Raw genomic sequence first — 23,570 nt, forward strand, 5'->3', positions numbered from 1 at the left:
GTTTAATTTTATTTATGAACGTTTTTATTTGTAATAAATATACGTAACTTACGAATTAACTTACGTAACGAACTTCTATATTCATATATTTTTAATACGTATGTTAGGGGGTTCACCCCCTAGTCAATACCTTGCTCTTGAAACGAAAGTTCGAATTTTGTTCCAATTCTTTAAAAATGACCGCTTAATCACAAAGGCCGTTAATTAGAATAAATAGCTAGTATTAAAGTACTAAAAAACCTTTGGCTTAAAGAGCGATGTATTGACTAGGGGGTGAACCCAATCATATATGTAATATTTTCTGTTCGTTTAAAGTTTTGATGTTTCTGCTGTTGCAGTTGAAAAACTTGTTTTTTTATATTTAATATCTGATCTTTTTTTAAATAATGCTGGGAAGTCCGGCGTCCTCTTCATACCAATGTCCCTTCCCCCATGAAAAATTCCTTCATGGAAAGATCCTCCCACATAACCCCAGACCCCCTCCCCCACTACCAGGAAAAATCTCCCCTGAAAACGTCTGTATACTTCCCAATAACCAATACTATACGTTAACATTGGGTAAAGTTCATAACTTTCAGCCCTCCTCCCGGGAACTTCGAAGGATTAAGTCATCCTAAAAGACATACTTATAATATTTTCGACCATGTTGAACAAAATGGCTATCTCAAAATTTTGATCAGGTGACTTTGGGAAAAAAATGAGCGGGCGAGGGGGCCTAGTTGCCCTCCATTTTTTTTGTCACTTAAAAAGGGCACTAGAACTTTTAATTTCCATTCCAATTAGCCCTCCCACGATATTCTAGGACCACTGGGTCGATACGATCATCCCTGGGAAAAAAACAAAACAAATAAACACGCATCCGTGATCTTTCTTCTGGCGAAAAAAAATACAAAATTCCACATTTTGGAAATGGGAGCTTGAAACCTATACAGTAGGGTTCTCTGATACGCGAAATATGATGGTGTGATTTTCATTAAGGTTCTATAGTTTTTGGGGGGTCTTTCCCCCTTTTTTCGAAAATGAGCCAAATTTTCTCAGGCGCATAACTTTTGATCGGTAGGATTAAGCTTGATGAAACCTAAATATTTGAAATCAGCATTAAAATCTGATGCTTTTGATGTATCTATTTGTATCAAAATACCGTTTTCTAGAGTTTCGGTTACCATTGAGCCGGGTCGCTCCTTACTTACAGTTCGTTACCACGAACTGTTTGAAATGACGTTAGTGCTCCTGACGGTTAGATGTTATGACGCCTTCCCCTCTTTAAAATATATGATTTTCTTTCATAGCAATTATGGACAGATGCAAGGTTTTGTTTTTAGTATTTGCTTTTAGATTTTGCAGGCAATCATTACGCTATCATAGCAAGTTGGTTTTATAATTGTTTACTTGCCTTAAAAAATTATAGCCAAAGGTAACAGATTTGATTTGAATATTTTGAAGAGATGACTCGAGAATTTCATCATCCAAAATCAAATGTTTTTCCATTAAACACCAGATTCGATCTAATTCTCGAGTTATCTCTTCAACGCAGGATATTCTCTCGGGGAACACTTGAGAATATAATGAGGACTGATTCTCCCCCATTGGACTTTTGTATGAAGCTTTGTCAATGTGACTCAAATGCTTATACTCAATTTATTGATATATTAATTGGAACAAAAGCAGAATAATATCGTGGATACACTTTTGAAAATACTGCCTTAGATTCAATGTAGATGGCTCCCCCCACCATTCGAAAGAGGTGACGTCACAGAATTACTCCTCTCCTATTCCTCCACTGTGAATTTATCCGTCACCAGGAACGATCAGTTTCGTTTTAGCTCTGAGAGAGTTGACATCGGAAACCAAAAAAATGCTCTATACATGTCCATTATGCATGTACACTCTTGGCAGTTCGACACAATGTGAGAATTTTACAATTATTGATGACTATAATGAAAAGTGTAAAATATGTAATCCTTGTAAATTACATAGAGGCTATGCAGTGCAAATTAAAGGATGTAATTCATGTCTTGAAGAGATTTGTGACTCTCACCCTAAAGGACATCTGTGCTCCAATTGTCACTATGACCAATGTGATCAGTGGGAGAATGCTTACCCTGCTATGATTGGAAAGAATCTCAAACGTGATTTTAGTTTATTTCTACGAGATTGGTATCGTCGTGGATTTAAATTATTCTGGGAGGAAGAATCTGGTCTACGATTCAACTGTTGGGGTAACAAGACAATTTAGTTTCTACGTCATCGTTGTGACGACACTGCCTATTATGAATATAAACCAAGTGGTTTTTATTTGGCAGTTACCGATTGTGATTCACCACTTAAATACAATTTATTTGATATTGCTTCAAACAGACAGATTGAAACTCGTGAATTTCATAATATGAATGCAAATAGTATCATTGACTATACAAAGAGATATGACAAGAGTGAAGTTACATTATACTGTAGAAAATGTGACCCTGACTTTGCAGTCAATCAAGATCAATATACAGTGAATCCAAATAATTTACCGGCATTAGTGGCTCAGAACAGTTGCCTACACACCGAAGAAGAAGAAGAAATCTAAAGTGAAGATTTAAAGACATTGTTGTATAAATATGCATTTTATTAATAAACAAATTCACAAACATTTTTTAAGCACTTTACTCTTAGGGCACTGAAATTTATATTATTCAGGTCTGAGAGGATATTTTTCACTAGAAAGTCGTTCAGGCGTGGATTGTCTACATAAATGTTGAGAAACTGCTTGTAAGTATAACCACGACATCGGAACACAAAATATAGTAGTGCATGGAAGCCACAGCTTTTAGTCGTCAGATACTGCACTCTCCTCCGATTTTAAAATAATAGTTTTCCCACTGCTCTCAATATAGTTGCTGATGTGGAGTGTGTAGAATGTATAGGGTAGACCAAGAGGATCAAAAATTCAATCGTCGTCTTCATTGTTTGAAAGATGCATAGCCAACGACCCGTCAGCACAGTCGATGGACTGCTATTAACAATAATTAGGCTATTGTTGACACTTTGAATTTTTCCAAGAAAGTCCGAGGGCAGACAATAGAATTTGTACTGGGACATGTAGATCTCCATATTAAATACATTGATTATTTGACTGGTGTTCATGGTGCCAAGTCTAGTAGAACACTACCTTCGGGAGTGATTTCCCAATAGGTTTCATATTGATTTAGTGAGATTAGTGCAATACCCTCAGCCAATGGGTCAGCAAATGTACACTCTAAACGCACGGTCCCTATGAACTCGTTATTCATGTCCGGTGTGCCAGACAAATACAGCACAATGATACCATGCGTTTTAGCAAACTTTTCTTCGGTTACACCATTTTTAAATAGTTGCAAATCATGATCTAGGGTCTGCGTGGTCAATTCGTACAATTTTCTATAGGATTTATCAAAAGATGGATTGTAGAGTGGGATGCCGTTGACTTTGCACACAAGAGATGAAAGCCCAAACATTTTAAATTTATGTGGGCATCCAGTCCACGATCCTATTGCACTGGCGCTTTTTACAAATGCCAAAGCGAGTTTTGACGGAATTTCGCCATTGATAAAGGATGAATCGGTGAAGGTGCGTGAGCCCACGGCAATATGACGTTGATTGGTGATTGTATGAGGAACAAGTAGTTTAATATTATTTCCACTAGCTCTCATTTTTATCCACTGCCAAAGCAACAGAACTCATAACTTGTTGTTTGCGTACATGAAGTATTGCCGAGGGGAGGGAGAGAGTTACATCAGGATTGGCGGCAAGTTCCTTTTTCAATATGAAATTGGATAGAGCAAGCGTCAGTTTTATACCCACTTTAATATTGGGTGGTAGCCATTGGGGTATATTAAATATTTCATGATATATTTTTCCAACTAGATGTAATTCACTAGTTGTAGCATTTTTAACTGCATCTGTACTATCAGTATTTGTAATATATCCATAACCATTGGAGGTGCCTCTCAATTCCTTGTATGACTTGGGTGTTATCAGCATGAATTGCATATAGCTTGTATAATTTGAGAGATTGTTGCTTGTGCTCACCAGCGTGCCATTGATGTAGACACTGATTTGACGAAATAAATTATGTAATATACAATTTTCATAGGATATTCCATCTGCAAGAACTGACAATGTATTATTGGATTTCCGAACTTTCAGTCGTAAATCTATAAATGTCTAAGACATGTCCATAAAGTAGCCTTCATTGGAATAAACATGAATTTGGATATTATTGGAGAGGGGTTGTTGTGGATAAAATTGTTCATAGTATCCATGCTTGACACTCACATAAACATTTTCAGCATTGAATAGATTCAATGAGGTGGTGATTGAAGGTTGAGAATCCTTATACGGTAGGTAGGAAATCTTAAGAGAAGAAATCTAGTTTCGATCTAACAATTCTCTTCCTGGTGCTTCTTCTACTGTTTACAGTACGTGTCGGCTTTTTCCTTCTTTTCTTTGACAGGGGTGATGTCTTTCGTTTGTGACCTGGGTAGAGACTGATGAGTGATGCATTGTTTCTAGACCTTTTTAAACCTTTTCCATTTTGTTTTAATCTCTCACCAAGGGTTCGCGCATTGGACCTGAGTTTTTTCCGAAACACTTTTTTTAAAATCCTTGCCAGAGCCCCAATCACATAGTGTAGAGGATGCAAGATCTGTCGAAGCCGGTACAAGATATTTTCTAGCCAGAGGTAGACGAGCGCCCTTTGTAATAGTCCATTCCATTGCCCTGTTGTCTTGGGTCAAGATTATTAACATAACAGTCAATTTCAGGACAAATGATTACCCCTTTTTTATTGTTAGACACCTTGCTGCTGAACGATAGGCCAAAAACGACATTTAATCACAGCCAAACCTTTTGATATTTCTAGGGGATCACCTAATTCTGTTCTTAGTGCTAAATGAGAGAGTTCCTAATAGGAAGTGTTTAAGGGAATATACTGAAGATGCTTTATATTATAGTGATGAATATGCTCTTGATTGGTTTTTCGTTCAAGAACTCGCAGGAGGGGAACATTTGAATTACCAACCCGGGATGTTTCCACAAATGAAGTGTAGAGAAATATACATGTGTCCGTGGAGAATGCAGGCGAGTAGTCAGCAAAAATGAAATTAGTGTTTCCGGCACTTTTACCGTTGATTATATTGAGCTTAAAGCCAAGAACGTCCGTTAGATTATTATTGAGAATAACCTTTTCATTGGCAATAGGTGAACTAATGTAGATCTTGCCCTCCTTCTTTGAATAGTTGAAATGAAAAGCTCCTTTTTTACGAGCGGAAATGCTTTTATTAATAGAACGATATAAATCATTCATACAGGTGAGTTCTTCATAGGGTAGTTCAATATATGGATAATCCATCCAATTGATCTTTTGAATTTGTTCTGGATCACCTGAGGGTGGTGGCGGCCAATCATAGGGTCTAATTTTTATCTCATATTTAAGATCTTTTCTCAGGATGTTGTAGGTATTTTTGAGAATACAGTCAACAAGAGCCACTTCATACTTTCCGTCGAATTTGATGGTGGGGGAGAGTTTCGTCCAAAAATCACTTGTTCTATTCAAGTCATTGTAGAGGAGATCAGAAACATTGGACATGAAAGTCATATAGAAATCATTGGGCGTTATTAATATCTTCAGCACTGACCCAAGAATCAAAATCAGAGTTGTATCCTAGCCAGCGAACAAGCAACTGTCTCTGGCACCTACAAGTACCACTCTTTAATATCTTTTCAATTTGATAAATTTCGCTAGTGTTTGTAACTTTTTGCAGTTCATATTCATAAAAACCGCCAAGAATCTCATCATCTTTGGTGTCTCGCAGATGATATGTTGTGGGTTCGGTGTCCAGGATTTTGGACACTTTAAAAAGTTCAGTGCTCCATAAATAATTCCCATTTTCAAAAATATTGGTGGTTCTATTAATTCGAACAGTATTACCAATATTGAATTTCTTCTTCTTTTTCTTCTTCATATTTTTTCCTTTTCACCATTGGAATATTGCTTTAGAAAAACATCAAATGTATTTTCACTGCAATGAACTTCCCGAGGGCTTGAGTTGGATAGAGATCGATGGGATCGATGGTTGTATATTCGAATGATTTTATCTAAATTATGAATAAAAGCAGGTGTGTTTTTCAGTGTACAATATCTTGAAATTAATAGACGAATCGTTCTTATCAATCGTTCAGCCAATGCGGCCTTTATGGGGCTGTGACCATGATAAAGTGCTGTATTATATTTCAATATAACCTTTTGCATATGGGGATTAACAAATTCGCTATCACGATCCGATTGAATTTTTCTATAGCAATCCTGCTCAATAATACTTTCTAAGGCCTGAGCAACTTCAACACCTCTGTTTGACCGGAATGGGATGGCATAGGCATAGCGACTAAAGACACTGATTACCACCAGAATATATTTGTAGGGTGCATTGTGACGTCGTTGAATTGCGTCTAAAGTTAAAAGATCAGTTTGCATTATATGCAGAGGGAAAAAGGCTTTAGTTTGTCGATATTGTTTGCCACGAAGCCTGCGATTCCAATGCAGTATGTAACTAGGTTCATTCTGTAGATACTCTTTTGCTTTTTTAAATTTGCTGCCAGAGGCAACTTTAGAAAGCGTTTTGGGGGAACTTAGACCTCCGGCTTTAACAATATTTTCATAGACATACTTCGGAACTTCAACCATTTTGAACACAAACACGTAGTGTAATGTCCTCTTCCGTTTTTCACACTGGAGGGTGAATCAATCCGTCTTCGCTTTTGACTAGCAGCCACAGGTTTTATAAAATCATTGCTGCTGCTAGTATTTTCCAATATTGAATCTTCTTCTTTTTTAATTGGTGTTGGCGTTGTTGGAGGACTATATTCTCTTAGTTTCTTTAGAATTTGCTTATTGCCAATAAGACTTTTGGGAACGTTTGATGCATTTAGAATGGTGTATAGATTATTGTCAAATGATAAAAGTCCTTTACGATTCGTCACCATATCACAAATTAAATCAACTAGATTATAACCTTTTCCCTGAATTATAATTCGTTTCCCTGCGCAGTCGAATTGAACTTGATGATCATCACCACCACTTTCCAACATGAGATTTGATAATTCTCTTTTACTCTGTTCTCGATAGGTCACTGGCAATAGGTTTCCAATTGTTGTCACAATGAAATTCAATTCCTTCTCCTTTTATTGCACTGCAGAATCATGAAGAGATGTTTTCTGTTTAGGGGGATCGGTGACGGTGGTGGTGGCGGGTCGCTCACGATAAGGTGTAAGTTTGTCCTCCCGTCGCAATTCATCTTGAAGTAAAATCAGTTTTTGTCAACAGCAATATTCTCATCATTAATGAATTCGCTTAGATCGTCTTCAAAATGTTCGACGTATGAGAGGGTAGGTTCAAATAATGTTAATTTATAGGGTCTGGCTATTCTCTAGAGAAGACTATTTACAACTCCTGCAATTATCGGCAGTAAAGTGTAAAAAAAGTTTTCACCCGCTTGAACGATACATTTTCTTTAAAGAAATTTTCCTTTGTCTTTGTATGCTAAGGCACGTACAGTGGAACGATGTTGCTTTGTCTGTTGTCTAGCACCTTTTTACAAGTTTACATTGCCCTCGGTTAAATTTAAAAAAAGTTCAGATAATAGGTTAATGAAATAACCGTCAACACCATGTTTCAGTGTCGTCCTCTTGACCTTAGGCCTTGAAGTACTTAAAACAAACAATAAATACCATCGATTGAGTAGTTTCTTCAGTTTCATAATGGCAACTAATAGCTCTTTCGACTCTTCACCGGAAGATACAAGGTAATTTCATTGTTGAAAATGTCGGTGACTAAAAATAGATCATCAGGTTTGCTTAGATTTAGATCTAACCAAATGTAGCTGTAGGGATTATTTATCGTCTGAATTTACACTGAGAGCAGAAATTTTGGGGCGCCTGGATATATTTGCTTATTAAGTTATTAGCGAGCTAGAATCACGAACAACTCGATAAACGATATATATGGGGCAATTAAAAGCAAGGCCTCGCATAAAAGAGTTTAGATAATACGGATTGCGCAGAACTAGGGCTATCGAAATCATTTCACGATAAGAATGGGAAGTAACTATTTGTAGCATGTTCTCTGACAACTATTCGATTGATTAAGCCAAATAATCAATATTCAACAACAAGTTCGGTTCAATACTATTGACAACATAATTTCGCCTTATGAATTGTATTGGCATAGGTGTGGCAATAGCTTTTATTTGATCATAGGACTCCTGCCAAATACTATAGCAATAATAAATTTTCTTTGGTTTTTCCAAAAACATTTTATTACAATTTTGAATTATTTTAGCTAAAAGTGTCGTTTTTCCCGACATTGATGGACCACACAGAAACGATCTGAAGGGTGTTTTAAATTGATACATGTTGCTGCTACATTTATTGACACTTGTTCAAACATTATTAAGATAAAAAAAAACACTTCTGTTCAAACATGAACAACAACAACATTTATTATCATTAAAAAAAACACACTTTTTGTCCATCAACAATAACACTATTTGTACAACACTTATTGTCATAAAAAACCACTTTGTTCAGAATAACTATTTGTACATTAGCACACTTTTTGTACATCAGCACTTTTTGTAAAACACTTGAAAAAAAAACACGAACAAGAACATGAAATTAAAATAGCACAGTTGAACATTATGAATTTAAAGGGACCCCTCCTCCCCCCCCCGGGGAGCCGCGCGGCCGAAAGCCGGCCACGGGCGGGATCCTCCATCTCCCGGGAGCCGCGGGGCCGAAGGAGGGGCCGAACGCCGGCCGTGGGCGGGATCCCCCCACCCCCCGGGATCGAAACAGGATACAATAGTTGTCGTCACTGCTGCTGCTGCTACAGGTTAGGTTGGGTTAGGTTGGGTTAAGGTGAGGTTGGGTTAGTTAATTTATGAAAGGGTTTGGTTGGGTTAGAGCATCCAGGTTAATTTATCCAGACTGAGTTGATTGTGATAGTCTATGCATTCAACCCGGTCTGAAATACGGTAGTGGCCATGTGGCAGTACACTTACACCATTCTCGACCACCTAGACTTTGTCAGATATACACGACATTGCATTCTTTTCCACTCTTACAGTATAATTTCTATACTGTAGAGAGCGAATTGCAAGCACTTGTGCTCTTGGCACTAGGCTACATTCTACACAGTCTCTGTAGACACTCATGTTGAAATTGCTCTTTACAAAATGTGTAGGCACCCCTTTACACGCCTGCTTTACATCCCCGTTATGAGTTTCCACGCAATAAACTTTAGGACCCGGGAACACCCCCCTGGATATCAAATCACTCCCCGTCTCTGATTTTAACATTAGTAGTTGGTTGGGGGCTTGACGTTTCTCCAACTCGTGGTAGAGGGACGGATTCCAGTTGGTGAAATCCATCCGCGAGCTGATATGTTCCCCATTTTCTAAATCCCCCAATAAATCCTCGGTTTTTACTTTTAACAGCAGAGAATCTGTATCGCCATAGTAAACTTGAACCTCCCCCTCCCGTGGCCATTGCACCTTGTACATATTGTAAAAAAAACGACAACATGAACTTTTTGGAAATTTCAAGTACTGAACTACCTCCTGCTATATTCTTGTTCAGTACCACATTTCTCTTTTTCCTGTGTAGATGAATCATGCCAGCCTCTATGCTCGTGAAGGATGTAAAATTGGGGTCGGCAATAATTCGTGCACACTCTTGAGGGTCAGTCACGACGTCACAACGAGATCTGTTCCGTAGGCTTTCACACATTTTGCAAAACACTGAATTTAGAATGAGTTTGTACATTTCCTTCTCTACTTTACTGTTTGCCCGAGAGCGTTTATCAACAAAAGTGTCGATAAACGTCTTTAAGTAGGGTTTCTGACTGAATTGCAGGACCCTATGTATTTTGGTGATCTTGAAACCATTGTTCACCATCCAGTGCAAAAGCACATGATGAACAACGATATTCTCCTTAGGGTCCAGATCTGCAATCAGTTTTTGCTTAGAGGGGGTCCAGTGCATCCCCGAATCCTCAACCAATGATCGATTGTAGGGGCTCAGTGAGTCCCTGGTCACTGGTCAATTGATACAAGGAAAAATAAAATCTCTGACTGAATCATGAAGCTCCAATGGAATGTGCCCGTCAATTTCAAAGAACCATCCTAGTGGCCCATTGTCCTCGACGGTGTTAATGTCGGGGACCTCGCGAGGATTCTCAAGCGATTGATAGTTCCCACACGGCAAAGAGTAGTGAGACATTTCCGAGTGATACAATGAGTTCATGTCCAAGAACACTGCATTTGACTTTGCACCGGTGTTGCTGTTTTGTCTGCTTGGATCAGTTGTCAAGACGCGATCCCCATGAAGAACATACCCACCCCTCATTGATCAATCTAAAAATAGATGTTTATACAAATCAGTTAGTAATCCTATTTTCTTCCTACGAATCTTTAAAATAAATTACCTCACCAAATGTGGTGTGGAAAAATAATAGCCTATATCTAGTCCAAACTCTGAATAGATTTGGTCTGTGTTCTTGCAGACTATGTCTAACAGAGTTAAAACGTCACTGGCCAAGTACAGTCTACAATAATCCCACCCATTTTTACAACTCCCCTTAGACCACACCTTCTTGGAAAATTCATATCCCTCGGCTGTGCATTCACTGTTGGTGAGTGAATTATAGAAAGCTTCAATTAGAGATAGTTTCACCTCGCTTAAGCGACCGCCAAAACAGTAATAGTCGTATGCATATACACCCTTACAGGTCAATAGGTCATACATTTCACTGTCTGGAAAGTGCTGTTTAAGCAAAGGAAAACTATCAAAATTGTCACTTTTCTGCACTTGAATCAATTGACTCAATGCCTTGGGGAAAAAACTAAAAGAATCTAAAAACCTGATTTTATTCCAGCACGTATGCACATTATTTACTACCTGTCATTTCAACTCGAGAAGCACCAACTTCTCGGCCGATTTGGGAATGATGTTATAGGTAAATGAATTATTTACCCATGGACTATCTACTCCCCCTCCCTCCCTGTGCATACGTGCCAGTGCCGGTAAAATAAATTTTAAATCATGATTTGAATTATGAATAAAAACAGGAATAAAAAACTGCTGGCTAACATTTAAGTTACACGATTGATGCGCTACCCCTCTAAAATTACTACCCCCCCAGGATCTTTCCTGCCCCACGTGATTGTGGTCTCTGACTTTCCCCTTCCCCCCTCTAGTCCCTTTCCCCTTATCCCCCTCTTCAAACTCCCCCTTACAAACCCAACATATTTTTTGATTTTTAATCGCGAGACGATCATCTGCAGACATCACCATTGGGTAATGCGTATTTCTCAAACGAGAAATAGTGCCATTAGCGGTGCCTATTAATTTAGTCAGTGCCTTGATCATGCACTCTCCCTCATCCAATGTTTCTACTATTTCTAACAACTGAATAGTGTTAGAACTGTCTCTTTGTGCGTGGGCATAGGAGACTGTAATAACTTGGTGTTCTTTGATTCGGTTTGGAAATCGAGGATCTTTCACTTCCACCAGCTTCGCTTCACAATCCAAAGAGATGTTGTTGCTGTGGAGGAGGGTGTTTTGAAAATTTTTGAAGCGTAAAATGGCCCTATCCCCTGAAACCGTTTCCACTGACTGGTAGCGATGCCGTCTACAATGTTTCATATGATTTTGTAACTTTAATTCAGTCCAAAACCGAGACGGGCATGTTGGAAATTAGAAACGTCTCCCCCTAGTCTTACCGTCCCACAGAAGTCTACTAATGTCTGTAATCGAGTTAAAATGGCCTATTGAATTGGTTAGGTCACTAGGTGGTGTGTACAACAACCAAACCCAGTGTTTAACCAATTCAATCGACGGACCTCTTACTGGGAACACCACCCCCTTCTTTTTAGAACGAACCCCATCTTCAAATTCAGTTTCATACTGAACCACCGTAACGCCGATATTTAAATGGGCATTGACCCTTTCAAAAATATCAATAGACCTAAGCGTTACTGGGTATTTTCCCTCTAAACAGGAAAAGTCTACAATGGGAAAATCGCACCCCTCCTTCCCATGTACAGCCCAATCGTCTAAATTTGTCTTGGTAGCGTCACGTGCTAAAGGCTTGAATGCTGATATGAGGAAAGCGTACTTGAAACATTTTTCACCTGTTTCAAAACAGATTCGCTGGACACCTTGACAATCTACTAAATCGGGATTATATTTTAAAACTGTATCCCTCTCAGACCCCCCACCCCCACCCCCTCTTAAAAAAAAATCTTTTTCAAATTTACAGATATTAACGCTTCAATTTTCAACATAAAAAACTACAGACCCGCTCCCATTTCCGTTATAATTCTCGAGATGTGTAATAATATGGCCTATCCACTCGGAAGAAACACCCTCAAAATTCTCTAAATTTGGATAGACCAGTCGCATCTCGGTATGTCCATAATGATGGTAAACCTCACTTTTTCCCCCATTTAAATAGAACACCTTTAAAACAATTGAAACCTTAATTGAACCCCTACCCCCTCCCCACAACTGAACTTGGTTTTCTAGCAGTGCACGAATTCTATCTACATATTCATGAACAATTTCTACAGGGTCAAACACAAAATTACCACACAAAAGTGAATTAGATCGGTCTCCAAAAGTTGCAGTGTAGACAACTATCGTATTTAAAATTGTATTTGAGAGTTGAAACTCGGGACCTGTCGTAAATTGGATCTTAGCCCCCTCCTCCCCCCTCGTCTTGTAAATTATCACCACTCCCTCCCCCACATTGTTCAATAATAGGGTTATGGGAAACCACTTCAGTTGTTTGAAGTGGAAGTATGTTATCAGTGGGGGGAGGGTTCCCTGTTAATTCATTGACGAAGTCGCATAAGATTTGCAGTGTATTTGGACTTAGCAACGGCAAGTCTGAATCTGAATTAGCTACACTGCAAGGCTCAACTGTGCTATTATTAACATTAAAATAATCGGTTAAAAAATTGTTATTTACACAAGGTATTTCTAGAGAATTAACGATACCATGCAATTCGTTGATAGTTGGCGATTCATTGTTGTGAATTGCATGAAATTCTATTGCCTCTTCAATGAGTTCAGTACTTCTTTCTTCAGTTGGTGAGGGGGTCAGAGCATATGGAACCAGAACAAGCTATAAAAGAAAAATAACTTATTTTCAAAGTGTCTAAATCATCCTATTTTTAAAAAATTGGATTATTATTTAAAAACGTGCATAGCAGTAGCATTTAGTTCTCTACTCTATATATTCTGAAAGTTCCAACTTAATACAATCTAAAAGATGCCATAGAAGGTTTTGAATTTGTTCAAACAACTCCTCAAAAATAATTCATATTAATACTCTTTATCTGCTTTGAAAAAAACCGCGGTCTTTAATTGATAGCCCAACTCTTTCCGGCCATACAGTTTATACCGCAAAGATTTTGCTTTGGTGAAATTATGTCCGGGATATAGTGCCTTTTTTGGCTTCACTACGAGAATTCAGCAAACTGAATGTATACGATTATTGACCTGATTTAAAAAGGGGGACAATTTCTTTTAATATCTCTGACACGCTTTGACTGACTGATGAAATGAATCGATTGTTGGAAGGCCCCTTAAAAATATAATATTCTAGCGAAAACTAGCATTTTGAGATAAAAAGAATCTAGTTCTATCAGTAAACTAGAACTTGGTTAAAAATATTATTATGAGGTTGAAAAATAGTGAAGATGCCTACAGTAGAAAATAGGAAAGATTAGGAAAGAGCGGTTTCTTTTACAAGCAAAAAAAAATTACATTATATTTAGATATCTCTTAGGGAGGGGAGAGCAGAGAAATTTAAAACAAGGGGGTGTGGGATTATAGAAAAAATAACATTTTTAATATCTCTGACACACACTTTTACGGTGATAGAAAATATGTTCGTTTAGATACTTCTATAAGTTAGGTAAAAATGCTTACATTTTTATATTTCGGCTGTAGTTGAGTGCCTGAAGGCTCTGGCGAAGCATGCTGGAGGGAAACCTCCTGACCTTGTGTAGGTGGGGTAGCTCTTGAAGGGCCAGGCAACGCATGATGGAGGGTGGACGGGCCGCAGCGTTACATTCTTGTGCAGATTGGGCTGCGACTTGTGCAGTAGGGCCAGTGACAGTATGGACTTGGGCAGGCAAAACTTGTCTGAAGGGCCTTAGACTGTGACCATACTGCAAAACTGTCGCCTTCGTACGGGTTTTATTATTAACCTTTGCTCTCTTTTCAGGTGGAGGGGACATACATTCTTCATAATTTGCCTTAAAAAGAAGAGAGTATTGAAATAATTTTCCCCTTTTTCGCAGAAGAAAAATTAGTACCCCCCAACCCCCTAACCATAATTTTGTCTAGAAAGCAATGATGGTGTTAGAATTGAGGCGTTGCCCCTTCCCCCTTTTAACATAATGTCCTAAAAAATATTGTTAGCAATTATTTTGGGAAATAACTCGTTTCACTCTTCCATACAGGTTGCGAACCCACAAGCTTAATAAACAGCAATCTCTTTCTGCATGAAACTGTTTTTAATTTGACGGGAAAAAGTATCCTTTTTTTCTCTGTGAAACCCTTTGGTTAAACCACTAACGTAAGGATTATGAGGCCGGAAGTGCAATTGTGGGGTGACAGTAATTATCAGCTAATTAAATCTTTGCGGGATTGTTTATGTCAAGTTACCGGCGGCTTAAATGGAAACTGTATATTAATAGCTAAGGGTTGACAGAAGTTGGCTTTCAAAAGGAGAGTTCAAAAACAAAGTTATTTCCAATGGAAGAATTAAAATCATAACCAGAGGAGGGGGTGTGGAGGGGGGAGGTTAGGTTTAAATGGTAAAAAAGAACATATTTTAAGCTTTCTAGCAAGTATAAACATCATATAGTGGAGTTTGTATTGTGTGGAGGGGGGGGGGGGGTATACCCTGAATTTATTGGAGGGTGACTATGTAAAATGTTTTTATTTGAAAATAAAGAATGAAAATTTACTAAACAGAACTCACATTGTTAATCATTGTAGATGAAGTTTCCTTGTCAATAATTTCAGATGCTCTATCCATTGTGTCTTGGAACTATATGATAATTTAATCACAACGCATGTCCGTTATATACGAAATCTAACGGGCGGATTGTAATTTAATAGAAAACAATATGTAACTGACTCTCTGTTTGGTTTAGACAGAGATGTAACCATCTCCCTGATTGGCTTTGAAGAAGACCTGGTATACTTTTTCCCGTTAGCGGATCAATACATGCTCCCCAGCGATTATGTAAATCAATTTCTCAGAAATCCTTTTTCCTTAGATCAATACATTCCACACTGATTATGTAAATCACCCCTCGTGTCATTACACTTTGCCAAACAACAACAACAAATCAATCGACCTTAACCCCATTAGACATTAATAAACCATGAAAATACATCAAAGTGAGAAAAATCCTGTTTTTTTATTCTCAGTGACAAAAACCATAAAAACATGCATAAATTATGTACTGTTTGTACTTGCTATAGCCAAGTCCTGGATCAAAACATTCCCCCATCGATTATGTAAATCAAGTTCTCGGAAATTCACTTCCCCCTCGAGTCCTAGATCAATACATCTCTCCCCACCGTCAATGCGCATGTACAAACTTCACCCAAGAAGTCATTACACCTGGCCAAACAACAACAAATAAATCGACCTTGACCTCATTAGACATTAATAAACCATGAAAATACATCAAAGTGAGAAACATCCAGTTTTTTCATTCTCAGTGACAAAAACCATAAAAACATGCATAAATTATGTACTGTCAGCATTAGAATAAATCGTAGATGGCAGCAGTGGTATGGGTTCGGACCTCATGATAGGGTTCTACTGTCGTCCCTGCCAAGTGGATGGCGCGCTAGATTTGGAATCCTTTTTCCGAAGGGTGAGGGGGGTGATTCCTGGTTTGACAAGTTATTTTGTTCAGGACGGGAGTCAGTGGCATGACTCTGTAAGCTCAGCCAAAGTGACCCAGCTCTAAATGGGTACCTGAACAAATTTGGGGAAGGTAATCTGGAAGGGTGTGCAAAAGTATAGGATGGCTTGCTCCCCCCTTTTGCACTTCCTAGTTGAAGGGCATTGAGACGGAGATCAGCACCACCGGTTTGGACTTTAAGAGTCTAGTGCCGTATCCTTTACCTTCTTTCTACCTCTGTAATGTCTACAGGTGTAAAGCTACCAATTTACTAATTCATACTGTTCAATCCCATCACCAGCGCTTAAAATACCAAAGCCAGTGAAAATGACTTTTCACTGGCCTGATTTTTTTTAAATAATTAAGTGAAAACTTTCACAGCCTTATATATCTTAAAAACATAGGAAAGTCCGGGAATTAAATTTTCAAAGGAAAGACATTCATTTGAAGTATTTGGTAGCAAGGGCACCAAATAATAAGAATAAGAAATAGTTGTTTTTGGGAATTAACTAAAAAAAACTTTCCGAATAAATAAGTTTTTCAAAGAAAAGTAAAGGCCATTTTAAACTTAAGATCAGAATATACAAATACCTTTTAAAATTCAAACTCAAAACGACCAGAAATTACCATTAAAGAATAAATGAAAGCCAAAACGAACAGAAATTAAATAAACAATCATAGCAAAAACATACAACAAGTAATAATATAAATGAATAAATAGATCTTAAAGCGAGTAATGCTTAGATTGAATATGAATATCAAGCTTAAAACGAAAAAATATTTTCCTATTGAAGTATAAATGAAACTTAAAACGAACAGAAATTAAATAAACAATAAATGCAAACAAACATACAATAGATATTAATGTAAATTAATAATTAAATCCTAAAACGAGTGAAATTTAAATTGAATATACAAATTAAGCTTGAAACAAATAATAATCACCACAAACAAGAGTTTCGGTATGACCTCCTTCTCTCATTGTAAAAGTCTAAAACCTACTGCGTCATTGGCGCTTTACTGAAAACCAATTTCGTGACAAATATTTTTCTTTTGTACTTATCTCTGAAAATGAACATTAAAATTATAGGAACATTTTGAACTGATGAGCTTTCAGCAATTAATATCATTATACATCAAATATTCAGTTTAATTTAGTAGCTCTTTTTAAAATTGTTAAGACGAATGTAGTTTCCCTACAAACAAGTGATTGGATATTGCCTCTTTTCCTAACTGTAAATAAAAACCAAAAGCCTACTCCGTCATTGGCGCTTAACTGAAAACGGATTATATTACAAATACTTTCTTTTCCAGTTCTTACAGCATTTGAAAAAAAAATACAATTACAGCGAAATAAATTCTTGAACTGATGGATCTTTCAACAATTAATATCATTATACATCAAATATTCAATTTGATGTTGTTAATATTTTCCAAGACTGTTCAAGACGCATATAGTTTTCAGTAAAGCGCCAATGACTCTGTAGGTTTCAGACTTTTACAGTGAGAGAAGGAGGTCATTCCCAAACTCTTGCTTGTCGTGATTTTTGTTTGTTTCAAGCTTGATTTGCACATTCAATTTAAGTTTCACTCGCTTTAAGATTTATTTATTAATTTACATTAATATCTATTGTATGTTTGTTTGCATTGATTGTTTATTTAATTTCTGTTCGTTTTAAGTTTCATTTGTACTTCAATAGAAAATTATTTTTTTCGTCTTAAGCAAGATTTTCATATTCAATCTAAGCATTACTAACTTTAAGATCTATTTATTCATTTATATTATTACTTGTTGTATGTTTTTGCTATGATTGTTTATTTAATTTCTGTTCGTTTTGGGTTTCATTTATTCTTTAATAGTAATTTCTGGTCGTTTTGAGTTTGAATTTTAAAAGGTATTTGTATCTGCTGCGCCTAAGTTTAAAATGGCCTTTTCTTTTCTTTGAAAAACTTTTTTTTTCAGAAAGTTTTTTTAATTACTTTTTGTTTTTTTTATTGCGAAAAGTTTTTAAGAATTCCTTATTTCAAAATCAAACTTAAAAAAAAATCAAATATTCATCAAATTATCAAAACTGATATTAAAGTGCAAAAATGGGTTTGTGTAAACCTCGGAGTTTTTATTATCTGATGTTTGAACTATTCTTAACAAAATTGCTATCTCAAAATTTTTATCGGATGAGTTTAGGGGAAAAGGGCTTGGGGGGACTAGATTAAGCTTGGGTCTCTTTTGACTCATTAACATTTAAATAGAACTTTCTATTTTCTATCAAATCGGGCCCACTCTAAAGTTTATACGAGGATCCCTTCTTTAAAAAGCATGTATAGCACCATAGTACAATTCACAAAGCCGGTCACTGGGCCCTGGGAGGTTGTGAGTAGAGTAATACCTTCTATTTCTACGAGACGTATAGCCACTACTCTTTTCTTCCTTATTGGTTTAATATCATGAAGAAGGTTTATTAGTGATTCCGTAGATATTATAGTTTGGATTCTATGGAAGCTCTACACCTTTTCAAAGAGAGTGATTACTACGCTGTACTTCGTCGATGTGTTCTGTATAATACGCAAGTGGCGTTTGAACAGTGTTGTCAATTTAAAATAGAGTTTAACATTATAGTATGCTAAAAAGTTGATACTAAGAGAGATGTAGATGGCAAGAAAAGAATTTTAATAATGGATAGCTTTACTTCTTCGATGTGTTCTGTATAATACACAAGTGGCATTTGAACAGTGTTGTCAATTTAAAATAGAGTTTAAAATTATAGTATACTAAAAAGTTGATGCTAAGAGAGATGTAGATGGATAGAAAAGAATTTTAATAATGGATAGCTTTACTTCTTCGATGTGTTATGTATAATACACAAGTGGCGTTTGAACAGTGTTGTCAGTTTAAAATATGGTCTAACGTTATAGTATACTAAAAAGTTGATACTAAGAGAGATGAAGATGGCAAGAAAAGAATTTTAATAAAGAAATTCAGAACAATCCATAGAAATCCTAACAGATCAAGTAGTGAGGTATACATGAGTATGAACCATCATGAATCATAAGCACCAACGACCCTAACCACCAGGGACTTCAACCCTCCAAAGGTCCCCTATCCCCAAACTCCAAGGGGCCCCTTCCCTCCAACTTTTTACCCCCTCCCTTTTTTTTTAAAATTATATATTTTTTTCTTTTTTTTTTGAAATGCAAGAGTTGGAATATTTCAGTAGTGTTTTGTTATGCTTTACCTTGTCAAAGTTACATTCTCTTGATTTTTCAAAGTTCATTTTGAAATTCTTTGGTGAAATGCAAGAGTTGGAATATTTCAGTAGTGTTTTGTCGTGGTTTACCATGTCACGGTTAAATTCTCTTGATTTGTCAAAGCTCATTTTGAATTTTTTTCGTGAAATGCAAGAGTTGGAATATTTCAGTAGTGTTTTGTCGTGGTTTACCTTGTCACAGTTACATTCTCTTGATTCTTCAAAGTTCATTTTGTATTTTTTTCGTTGAAATGCAAGAGTTGGAATATTTCAGTAGTGTTTTGTCGTGGTTTACCATGTCACAGTTAAATTCTCTTGATTTTTCAAAGTTCATTTTGAATTTCTTTCATTTAAATTTAAGAGTTAGATTATTTCAGTAGTGTTTTTTCGTGGTTTACCTTGTCACAGTTACATTCTCTTAATTTTTCAAAGTTCATTTTGAATTTCTCTCGTTGAAATACAAGAGTTGGAATATTTCAGTAGTTTCTTGTTGTGCTTTACCTTGTCACAGTTACATTCTCTTGATTTTTAAAAGTTCATTTAGGATTTCTTTCGTTAAAATGCAAGAGTTGGAATATTTCAGTAGTGTTTTGTCGTGGTTTACCTTGTCACAGTTACATTCTCTTGATTTTTCAAAGTTCATTTTTGGATTTTTTTCATTGAAATGCAAGAGTTGGAATATTTCAGTAGTGTTTTGTTATGATTTACCATGTCACAGTTACATTCTCTTGATTTTTCAAAGTTCATTTTGAATTTCTTTCGTTGAAATGAAAGAGTTGGAATATTTCTGTAGTGTTTTGTCATGGTTTACCCTGTCACAATTACATTTTCGTGATTTTTCAAAGTTCATTTTGAATTTCTTTCGTTGAAATGCAAGAGTTGGAATATTTCAGTAGTGTTTTGATATGGTTTACCTTGTCAAAGTTACATTCTCATAATTTTTCAAAGTTCATTTTGAATTTCTTTCATTGAAATGCAAGAGTTGGATTATTTCAGTAGTGTTTTGTCGTGGTTTACCTTGTGACAGTTACATTCTCATGATTTTTCAAAGTTCATTTTGAATTTTTTTCATTGAAATGTAAGAGTTGGATTATTTCAGTACTGTTTTGTTGTGGTTTACCTTATCACACTTACATTCTCTTGATTTTTCAAAGTTCATTTTGGATTTCTTTCGTTGAAATGCAAGAGTTGGAATATTTCAGTAGTGTTTTGTCATGGTTTACCTTGTCACAGTTACATTCTCTTAATTTTTCAAAATTCATTTTGAATTTCTTTCGTTGAAATACAAGAGTTGGAATATTTCAGTAGTGTTTTGTTGTGCTTTACATTGTCACAGTTACATTCTCTTAATTTTTCAAAGTTCATTTTGGATTTCTTTCGTTGAAATGCAAGAGTTGGAATATTTCAGTATAGTCTTGTTGAGCTTTACCTTGTCACAGTTACATTCTCTTGATTTTTCAAAGTTCATTTTGTATTTCTTTCGTTGAAATGCAAGAGATGGAATATTTCAGTAGTGTTTTGTTGTGCTTTACCTTGTCACAGTTACATTCTCTTGATTTTTCAAAGTTCATTTTGAATTTCTTTCGTGAAATGCAAGAGTTGGAATATTTCAGTAGTGTTTTGTCGTGGTTTACCTTGTCAAAGTTACATTCTCTTGATTTTTCAAAGTTCCAAAGTGAAATGCAAGAGTTGGAATATTTCAGTAGTGTTTTGTCGTGGTTTACCTTGACACAGTTACATTCTCTTAATTTTTCAAAGTTCATTTTGGATTTCTTTCCTTGAAATGCAAGAGTTGGAATATTTGAGTTGTGTTTTGTGGTGGTTTACCTAGTCACAGCTACATTCTCTTGATTTTTCAAAGTTCCTTTTGAATTTCTTTCGTGAAATGCAAGAGTTGGAATATTTCAGTAGTGTTTTGTCCTGGTTTACCTTGTCACAGTTACATTCTCTTAATTTTTCAAAGTTCATTTTGGATTTCTTTCCTTGAAATGCAAGAGTTGTAATATTTCAGTAGTGTTTTGTCGTGGTTTACCTTGTCACAGTTACATTCTCTTGATTTTTCAAAGTTTATTTTGAATTTCTTTCATTTAAATTTAAGAGTTGGATTATTTCAGTAGTGTTTTGTCGTGGTTTACCTTGTCACAGTTACATTCTCTTGATTTTTCAAAGTTCATTTTGAATTTTTCTCGTTGAAATGCAAGAGTTGGAATATTTCGGTAGTGTCTTGTAGTGCTTTACCTTGTCACAGCTACATTCTCTTGATTTTTAAAAGTTCAATTAGTATTTCTTTCGTTAAAATGCAAGAGTTAGAATATTTTAGTAGTGTTTTGGCGTGGTTTACCTTGTCACAGTTACATTCTCTTGATTTTTCAGAGTTCATTTTTGGATTTCTTTCGTTGAAATGCAAGAGTTGGAATATTTCAGTAGTGTTTTGTTATGGTTTACCTTGTCACAGTTACATTCTCATGATTTTTCAAAGTTCATTTTGAATTTCTTTCGTTGAAATGAAAGAGTTGGAATATTTCTGTAGTGTTTTGTCATGGTTTACCCTGTCACAATTACATTTTCGTGATTTTTCAAAGTTCATTTTGAATTTCTTTCGTTGAAATGCAAGAGTTGGAATATTTCAGTAGTGTTTTGATATGGTTTACCTTGTCAAAGTTACATTCTAATTATTTTTGAAAGTTCATTTTGAATTTATTTCATTGAAATGCAAGAGTTGGATTATTTCAGTAGTGTTTTGTCGTGGTTTACCTTGTGACAGTTACATTCTCATGATTTTTCAAAGTTCATTTTGAATTTTTTTCATTGAAATGTAAGAGTTGGATTATTTCAGTACTGTTTTGTTGTGGTTTACCTTATCACACTTACATTCTCTTGATTTTTCAAAGTTCATTTTGGATTTCTTTCATTGAAATGCAAGAGTTGGAATATTTCAGTAGTTTTTTGTCATGGTTTACCTTGTCACAGATACATTCTCTTAATTTTCCAAAGTTCATTTTTGAATTTCATTCGTTGAAATACAAGAATTGGAATATTTCAGAAGTGTTTTGTTCTGCTTTACCTTGTCACAGTTACATTCTCTTAATTTTTCAAAGTTCATTTTGGATTTCTTTCGTTGAAATGCAAGAGTTGGAATATTTCAGTATAGTCTTGTTGAGCTTTACCTTGTCACAGTTACATTCTCTTGATTTTTCAAAGTTCATTTTGTATTTCTTTAGTTGAAATGCAAGAGTTGGAATATTTCAGTAGTGTTTTGTCGTGGTTTACCTTGTCACACTTACATTCTCTTGATTGTTCAAAGTTTATTTTGAAGTTCTTTCGTGAAATGCAAGATTTGGATATACTTAATTAGTTTTTTGTAGTGGTTTATCATGTCAAAGTTACACTCTCTTTATTTTTCAAAGTTAATTTTGAATTTTTTTTGCGAGATGCAAGAGTTGGAATATTTCTGTAGTGTTTTGTAGTGGCCTACCTTGTCACAGTTACATTCTCTTAATTTTTCAAAGTTCATTTTGAATTTCTTTCGTTGAAATGCAAGAGTTGGAATATTTCAGTAGTGTTTTGTCGTGGTTTACCTTGTCACAGCTACATTCTCTTGATTTTTCAAAGTTAATTTTGGATTTCTTTCCTTGAAATGCAAGAGTTGGAATATTTCAGTTGTGTTTAGTCTTGGTTTACCTTGTCACAGTTACATTATCTTAATTTTTCAAAGTTAATTTTGGATTTCTGTCCTCGAAATTCAAGAGTTGGAATTTTTCAGTAGTGTTTTGTCGTGGTTTACCTTGTCACAGCTACATTCTCTTGATTTTTCAAAGTTCATTTTGGAAAAAATTAATTTTTTGATTTCTTTCGTTGAAATACAAGAGTTGGAATATTTCAGTAGTGTTTTGTTATGATTTACCTTGTCACAGTTACATTCTCTTGATTTTTCAAAGTTCCTTTTGAATTTCTTTCGTGAAATGCAAGAGTTGGAATATTTCAGTAGTGTTTTGTCGTGGTTTACCTTGTCACAGTTACATTCTCTTAATTTTTCAAAGTTCATTTTGGATTTCTTTCCTTGAAATTCAAGAGTTGGAATATTTCAGTAGTGTTTTGTCGTGGTTTACCTTGTCACAGCTACATTCTCTTGATTTTTCAAAGTTCCTTTTGAATTTCTTTCGTGAAATGCAAGAGTTGGAATATTTCAGTAGTGTTTTGTTCTGGTTTACCTTGTCACAGTTAAATTCTCTTTATTTTTCAAAGTTTATTTTGTATTTCATTCCTTGAAATGCAAGATTTTGAATATTTCAGTAGTGTTTTGTCGTGG

At 35.8% G+C, this 23,570-nt stretch overlaps 1 protein-coding gene across 2 annotated transcripts in view; it reads right to left on the reverse strand.

Moving 5' to 3' along the window:
* LOC148949840 (short-chain dehydrogenase/reductase family 9C member 7-like) overlaps window positions 1–23,570 on the reverse strand; it is a 162,191-nt gene that overhangs the window by 43,492 nt on the left and 95,129 nt on the right. The gene's annotated exons all lie outside the window — the stretch shown is intronic.

This window comes from Artemia sp. Qi Xiang Cuo, chromosome 7 (genome assembly GCF_049724085.1).
Source record: "Artemia sp. Qi Xiang Cuo chromosome 7, ASM4972408v1, whole genome shotgun sequence".
Taxonomy (NCBI): domain Eukaryota; kingdom Metazoa; phylum Arthropoda; class Branchiopoda; order Anostraca; family Artemiidae; genus Artemia; species Artemia sp. Qi Xiang Cuo.